Below are 8,130 nucleotides of genomic sequence, written 5' to 3' on the forward strand. Positions count from 1 at the left end.
AGAGTGACTCTACATTTTAACCTTTGCACTCAGCCAATTCTCAACAACACTGTCTCCAAGCCCTGCAGCCAGTGTGGCCATCCAAACACAGACGGAAGATCTTCAAACCCTGCCAGGTCTAACACATGCCAGCTTCTCCATCACCTAACAAATGCCGTCTATGGTCAGCATCTGCACGCCTGGGCTCACCTCCCCCGAACACCGTATCTTCCCACTGCCTGTTTAATCTGAGCGTTTTCTTGTCCACGAATAATGCCCCCTCCCCAGTTTTTACAGCCTCATTAGCATATGACTAAACTGCAATAAACAGCATGCAATTGAAGTATAGAGTTTAATCAGCCTAACATATGTACACACCCAGGAAACCAGCATCGCAACTTAAATAGCAAACATTTTCCTCTCCCCCCAGATCTCTTTCCTGCCCCTGCAGGCTCCTGTGGGGTGGGAACACCTGCTTCTGAGCCCCTTCGCCAGGCTGCCCACAGGCCCTGGTCCTCCCCCGTGACCCTGTCCTAGGGCTGCCAAGTGTTCTCATGACGGGCAGAGGGCAAGGGATAGCATGAGCCTGGGGTGTCCCCAAAGCAAAAGCCACAGTCTTTTTAACCTAATTGCAGACTGGATGCCCCACACACTGTGCCCTGCTGTTGGTGAGAAGTGCATCATCAGCACAGACCATGCTCAAGCAAGGGGTGGGTCACGCCCCTCACTCTTTGGCTCAAGCTCTCATCTCTGCTACCCTCACTCCTGCTCATCCTCAGCCTTGCGGATGCAAGCTCAGATCATCGGCTTTTCCAAGTCCTCAGGTGGACGACTTGGAAGCTCCAGCCAGCTTAGAGTTTTTCCCTTCCTTATTAGGGCCGTTTCCTCTCTCCCTTCCATCAAACGTATCCTTCCATTGGCCACCCACAATGCTATCTCAGTGCCAGCACGCTGCAGGCACTCGCCGGACATGCAGAGCTGGCTTGGGTTCTGGAGACACCCTGATCCCTGGGATCTCTTCCAAGTGTGGTAGGAGGCTTGGAAACCACCACCCAATTCATCTTACCGAGCCTCCTAATTTCCAGGCTTCTAAGCTGCCCTATTCAATCATATGTTGCATTAGAGCTTCATTGTTATGAATTCTTATTCATTCATTGCTTGTCTGTATTAGCGCCATCTGCCTTATATTTTTAAAATTCTTAGAAACCAAAATACCCTCCTGGTGTTGATTTAACCATGTACAGTGTCCACAGGGCACAGTTACAATTATATGCAAATAAATTCTTCTGACGATAATTATTCTTTGAACCCAGTAATGATTTATGGACCACCTGGTTTGGGATTACATCTGAAGCTTCTTTACTACTTTAAAATGACCCCAAAGGCCTAAGCTGTGGTAAACCCGAGCTGAGGACAAAAATTACAGAGCCACTGCACTCCTTCACAGGAACTGTGGGGCACTTGGTGCACGGCCCCGCACCTGTGCCCGGAGGAACCTGGATGTGCACGCACACACACGACCCCCGCACCTGTGCCCGGAGACCAGGAAGGAAGGGCGTCCAGTGATGCAGGCTACGCGGGTCATCATGCTAGACTTCACCTTTTGTCCTGGCTAAGATCAGGGAAGATGCTGTGATGTTCCCTTTAGAAAACTTAGCTGAGGGCTGCACAGTGAGAATAGCAGGACTCACAGTTCTTCCTGATAATGAAGGAATGACAGAGCTAATCGCTGCAATTCCTAAGAAGTGAGGAATTAATTATGAAACACGCATCTTCGCCTGCTATTATTTCAAGAACAGAATTAAAGTAGGCTTCCTCTCCTGCACACTGGTGGGATTCTTCGTTCTGTCTCCCTGGCACCAGCGCGTGATGCTGGACAAGGTCGAGGGGTTGCAGCTGCTGAGGCTGCTCTGGGAGCTCCTGAGGTCCTGTGCCAGGCTCTCCTGAGTGCCCCTGTGCATGGCAGACAGAGGGAACTTCCTGCCCCAAGAGAGGGGCGCCAGGCTGGACCATGGCCCCATCTCCTAAGCCTGCGCCAGCAGGCCACCCCCACCTGTCTTTGCCTGTGGTCTGGGGCAAGCTGGCCACATTTCTTTCCCTCCCCTGTCACCAGTCACCAAGGGCCATGGGACAGAATTGGTGGTTTGGCTGTGGTTGGTGAGCTGGGTCCTTGTGTCCGGGCTCCCTCGCTGTGTCTGTCTTCCGCGAGAGCACAATGCATCTCCTTGGCCTCACACACCCAAACTTGGCCCCCAGGACAGCTGAGTTGCAGCAGAAAAGGCCACGTTGAAATGAGACCCTGGAGAGGAAGACTGCGGAGGCCGGGTGGGCTGCTGAAGCTGAAGCTTCCTGCGCCCCAGTGGATTCCGTCCACTGCCTGGAGCTTGGTGGCCCAGCCCAGACCAGCGGAGAGTGCAGCCCAGACCTGAGGAGGGACCGAAGTGTGGGGCCCCAGGCAGCTGCAGCAGGCTGGGAGTGCCTGGGGGCTCACTCTGGGCAGCACAGCCCCTTCCCCGCCGCCCTGGGGGCTGGCCCTCTGCATACCAGGTCACAGGCCCCAGCCCCACTGAGGCTGAGGACCAGGCACGCCCCAAGCTCTTCCCCCTTGGATTTAGTAATTTGTTTTCAGGGCAAACTGGAAACAGGACATGAGCCAGGTGAGGCCTGCTCCTCTCCACTGGCTTCCCCCCACTGTGGAACTTGCTTGCTCTTACATAGAAAAATGGTTTCCTGGTGAAAAGTTGAAAGCACAAGGGATCTGGGCGTGGGCGTGGGTTTTGCCGCTTTCTCCTGAAGGAAGCCACCGACATCTTGGCCTTTTTGAAACCTGTAAATAAAACTTTTATCCTGGGGCAGGGGCCCTCCGGAAGAGTCTTATTTCCCTCCAGCCCTTTCAGGGCTTTGGAATTGCCCCCAGCCCTGTCTTGCTGCGATCAGGGTTCTTTCTCATCCTTTCTTTCTCCTAGGGCAGCTTCCCCTCTGTTTCTGGGAGTTAATGTGAGAGGAGCCTACATGGAAAGAGAGGCTGGTTCCTGTGGGTCCAGGTGGCCACCTGGAGAAGCCTCTGAGGGCAGGTGGCGGAGAGGGGGTGGGGGGTGGTCTCGGGCAGGACAGGTGTCTGAGCCTGAGCCCATGATCTCTTTCACAGCAACCCAGTTTTAGGTGGGCTCCACCGCCCCGGGTGCTATGGTGGGTCCTGAAGGCGAGACTAGGCCTCTTGTCCCGTGCCCTGGGCCAGGGTGGGTGCCCGGGGGCTTGGGGGGGTGGCACTGTGCCACCTGCCTCCTCCAGCTTTGTTGGCCTCGGTGCCTGGGTGCTCAGGCGGGGTCCAGTGCCACCTGCCTCTTCTGGCTTTGCTGGCCTCGGTGCCCAGGGACCCGCAGACGCCGTCCCGAAGAGCGCGAAGAGACCCAGGCTTGTGCTCCGTGTCAGGGACCCCGGACTGAGGCTCTGGGCGCACCTTTGTGCTGTGGGCCGAGACCGCGGCCGGGAGGGACCCCCTAGTGCAGCCCCCCAGCAGCCCGGCCGCGCCCCGCTCACTCCCTCCTGCCGCCGCCCGGAGGCCCGGACTCCATCGTTTCTCCCGGCGGTCAGGGCGGCCCTGGGCACCTCCTAGGCCCTGGGCACCTCCTAGGCCCGGGCCCAGCCCCGACGCTTCCGGAGCAGAAAGTCCCCGGCAGCGACCCCACTGCGTCCGCGGAGGAGGCGAAAGAGAACGCCCGGGGCCAGCTCCTCCATCCTCGGGAAGTGGACGGAGAAAGGGGCGTTTCTTCGCCGCGGCCACCGAGATGGCTCCGGCGTCCGGGCACTGACGATCGGGGAGCCCTGAGGGGCGTCTCGCTGGGAAGAGGCCGCGGACCCAGCGAGAGGCGGACTCGACGTTCCCCATAAACCCAGGAGCCGCCGCCACATCACCGGGTGGAAAACGCCCCGCCGCCGGCGCAGGTTCAGACCCCGGGGAATGCCTGGCGGGAGCCGCGAACCTGTGCCAGGAGCCCCGAGACCAGCCCCGCCGCCCCAGCGCTCCTCCCGCCCAGGCCCCTGGCGGTGAGAATGGCCCAGGCGGGAACGTCCCCCGTCGGGGCGGCCGTGGGAGGCACTGGGGACCCAGCTCTGCAGCCGCCCCGCGAGGAGGCGCCCGGCCACCCCGACACCCGGGGGAGGCGATGCTGGCGGCGACACCGTCACCCACCCCGAGGCCCCGTCCCTCCTCCTGGGGCTGCGCCCGCGCCGGGAAGCTCCCCCCACTCCCCGTTCCGTGCTGCCCGGCTCGGGAGGGCGCCCTCGGGTGTCCGGGAGCCGCGTCCTCACCTCCAGGGCGATGGTGGTGGGACAAGCCCACGTCCTCGTTCGCCCGGGGGGCCTGGAGGGGAAGGCGCCCAAATGCTGAAATCCCCGGGAGCACACGCAGAACTCAGAAGAGGCGTCTGAGGGAAAATCTCAAATTCACCTCCTCGAAGAAACTTCTAGAACCGACTGTCCAGTATGGGCCTCTAGCCACATGTGGCTACTTAAATTTGAGTTAATTAAAAGTGAACGGAATTAAAACTCCGCTCCTCAGTTGCAGTGGTTTTGCCCCAAGCGCTCACGTGGCCGTGGTTGTGGCACCCACAGTGCTGAGCATGGTCTCCACACTCTGGAAAGTTCCATGGGACAGGGCAGGTCTAGGAGTCTCTGGGTGGTAATCACAGACACATGTGAGAGGCACATGCACACACAGACACACAAACACACATATAAACACATACACACATGCGCACACACACCCCCCTGGCAGTCATCATGGAGAAGGGGCTGGCTCCCTGTGGAGCTGAGCCTAGAACACAGTGTCTCCTGGAGGCAAGGCTTCAGCTCCAGAGAGGAGCCCGGTGTGTCTGCAGTGGAGGCCAGAGGAGTGGGCGGCCTCAGTACAGCGTTCCAAGGGTGGAGGGTTTGGGAGGGCCTGCTTCACTTGCACGGGGCTCAGCAGGGTCCACGGCTGGGGGCATAGGGGGCACCGAGGCAGAGAGAGTCACGGCCCAGCACCATGGAGCCCACATCCTCCAGAGGGACCCAGGATGGGGACTGAAATGAACAATCCCCATGAGGGGGCTCAGGGCCTCGTCTGCACCTCCCTTAGCCCCTGGACAGAGCTCCCGGGAAATGCATCAGTCAGAGCTGCACAGGCCTCGTGAGCCGAGTGCAGGTGGAGAGGGGTGGCCTTCGGAAGGGAGACTGGGGGAGAGGGAGTTTTCTAAAAGGAATGCGGTGTCATTGCCAGAGAGAGCCCAGATGGACGTGACGCTGCCTCCCCACGGAGTCTGCTGCCTGGTCCAACAAGCCCCTGGTCTGCCCAGCGCTCCAGCCAGCCAGAAGGTTCCTCCCAGCTTAGCCGTGGGGATTCCAGCAGCCGGGAGAAGGTGCCTAGTATTTAAAACTAAAATGAATAATGGAGACATTTTTTACTCAGGCTTAAAAAAAATAAATTTCCGAAAGGTGTGGAGTTAAGCCCTGGTCCTTCTCTGAAGGGAGGTCGTCTGGCCTAGGCCCTCACCCAGTCGCCCTGGTGAGTCAGAGATCCAGCTTGGCCTCCCTGAAGGAAGGGCCCAGCAGCCGGCACAGCACCCAGGCTGGGGAACAGCACAGGGCTCCTCACGTGCTCAGGCAGGCGCCACTCTCGTGGGCACTGTGGGATTGCTAAGCCTCACAGAGAAAGCTGCTGTGGTTCTTTTTTAACTTCGCAGGAGTTAAATGTAACCGCATTTCTTGCCGTGGTTAATTATTTCTCCATGTTTCCTAATTACCAATGGACTCTGTTTGCCATCAACTCCTAAATTAATTCTGATTATTTGGATGAGTGATAACAGGATTTCTATTGCTCCTAATACTAAAACCAATCATTTGAAATTCAGAAGCACAGACAGTTTTTCAAGAGCCTTTTCAGAACCTTATTTGGAGTGGGCACTCAATAAATGTTTGCCAAATTGATTTAAACCCTAGACTGAACTCTGTTAATAGCATTTTAGGACATTCATCCCGCCATTGAGCAGATGCTCCTGCCAGCCCCTGGGAGGCCCCGAGGGCTCTGACTGGCCTGGGGCCTCCTGCTGCTTGGGCTCCCATGTGGCCTCAGGCCGCTGCGTCTGACCTTACCCCCGGGCTGTGGAAGCAGAGCTTCTTCCCTGGAGTAATGAGTCCAGGCTCTGCTGATGTGCCCAGAGCTGAGCATGTCTCAAGATTGGTGTCCAGAGGCTGCATCTTGGCTTTTTCCCTCAAGGTCAGAGGAGGGGAAAATGACTGGGCCCCAAGATTAGTGTCTGAGCACCCCCTCTCCTCCATGGGGTGGCAGGTGGACCTCCACAGTGCCCTCCAGCCGTGAAATGCCCTGGACCTCTGTGGCGAGCCTGGTCCCTGGGACTTGGCCAATCCAGGTGCAGGGCCCGTGGGTCCTGAGAGAGCCGCCCGAGGTCCCGTTGCCGGCATCTGCTGCAGGAGGCAAGAGCCCAACATTGCCACCTTCCACGGCACACCCAGCCCACTTGCTTAGCTCCCTGCTGCATTAAAACATTTTCACAGAAATTACTTCCTCCAAGCTTGGATGCAGCTCTTTCCCCCTTCCTGGAGGCTTTGCTGTTCTGTGCTCTTGAAACAGCTGCAGATCCTAGTGGCTTCGAGACATGGAGGCGGCCCGGCAGGTTTATCATTCACTGCTAGCTCGTTAGACATTGTCAAAAAGCATGATCTGGCCCAGCATGAATGTTTAACGGTGCCAGGGGGAGAGGAGGAAGGAGGGGGAGCCGAGGGCAGGGCTCGAAAATCAGGGGGAGAGGAGGGAAGAGGGGAAGCCGAGGACAGGGCTAGAAAACCCAGAAGAGCTGGGGTGGTGGGAGGGGGACCAGCCCGCAGGCAGGAGGTGTGTGCCACAGACATGATGGGGCTGCACGGCACCGTCCCGACCACACGTGCTGTTCTGGAGGGAAACGCTCCTTCCGCGTCTGACTGCCAAAGTGCCCTTGTTGCTGTTGATCTGCTTACTGAGTGGAGTTCGTAAACACCAAGTACCAGGTGCTTCTTTCAGCAGGAAACAGGCCATCTGCTAGTGACTCAGAGGACAGAGGAGAAAGTTCTTGAACGTCTTTCATGCTCAGATACCATGCAGGCACAGGGCAGGTACCCTGCTGACGTCTTCATGCTTTGACTTACACATCTGAACCATCCTTGGGGAAGAGTTTTTCTTCCAACTTGCAGAGGAGAGGACTCAGCACAGCCAAGTCTCAGTGGCTCCCAAAGCCACTGATGAACGATCAGCACACTGAGGTTTGGCTCAGGTATTTAAAATAACACTAATTTATTACAGTGAAATTCACAACTGTAACGGGGAGCATGTGGAAGTGAACAGTTCTGTGTATCCCACCTCCATCTAGTCCAGAACGCTTCCCCGACTCCAGAGGAGGCTCTGAACTCCCTGCACAGTTCCTCCCCACTCCCGATCCTCCAGGCTGGCAAGCACCAACTTACTTTGTCTCCATAGATTTGCCTGTCCTGGGCATTTTGTATGAATGGAACCACACAACGCATAGTCCTTTGTATCTGGCTTCTTCTACAAGCCTAATGTCTTCAAGGTTCATGCACGTCATCGCGTTCTTCCGAGTAACATTCCATTGCATGGAGGGACCGCATTTTGCTCGTCCATCTCTTGATGGACATTTGGGCTGTTGCCGCCGCCTGGTCACTGTAAAGAATGCTGGTATGGACATGGATGAACAAGTGTTTGCTGGAGTCTGTGTCTTCAGTTGTAGGAGTGGAGCTGCTGGATCATGTGCTGAGTCCATTTTCTGTAATGAACTCTTTCTGTAATGAACCCTCTATCATTTCCACAATGGTTCTCACCAGAAATGTGCAAGGGTCCCACATTTCTCTGGATCCTTTTGCCATAACGTGTTATTTTCTTTCCTTCTCTTTCTTCCTGTCTGTCTGCCATCCTAGTGGCTGTGAGTGACCCAGGGTTTTTTTGTTTTTTGTTTTTTTATGTCAGTCTGCCTGATTCTATGACTCAGAATTTCTGTTGATTTTGGTTCCTCCTTAAAATCGAAAGGGGCTATCATCGACTTCAATTTCTCTAGCGAAAGTAATAATAAAGATTACTGTGTTTATATTTCAAGTTCAAAGAAC

General features: G+C 56.3%; 1 pseudogene; it reads right to left on the bottom strand.

Moving 5' to 3' along the window:
- Positions 1-1,701: 1,701 nt before the first annotated feature.
- LOC102122284 (uncharacterized) lies at positions 1,702-2,789 on the bottom strand (annotated as a pseudogene).
- Between the last annotated feature and the right edge of the window lie 5,341 nt (positions 2,790-8,130).

Source organism: Macaca fascicularis, chromosome 4, assembly GCF_037993035.2.
Source record: "Macaca fascicularis isolate 582-1 chromosome 4, T2T-MFA8v1.1".
Taxonomy (NCBI): domain Eukaryota; kingdom Metazoa; phylum Chordata; class Mammalia; order Primates; family Cercopithecidae; genus Macaca; species Macaca fascicularis.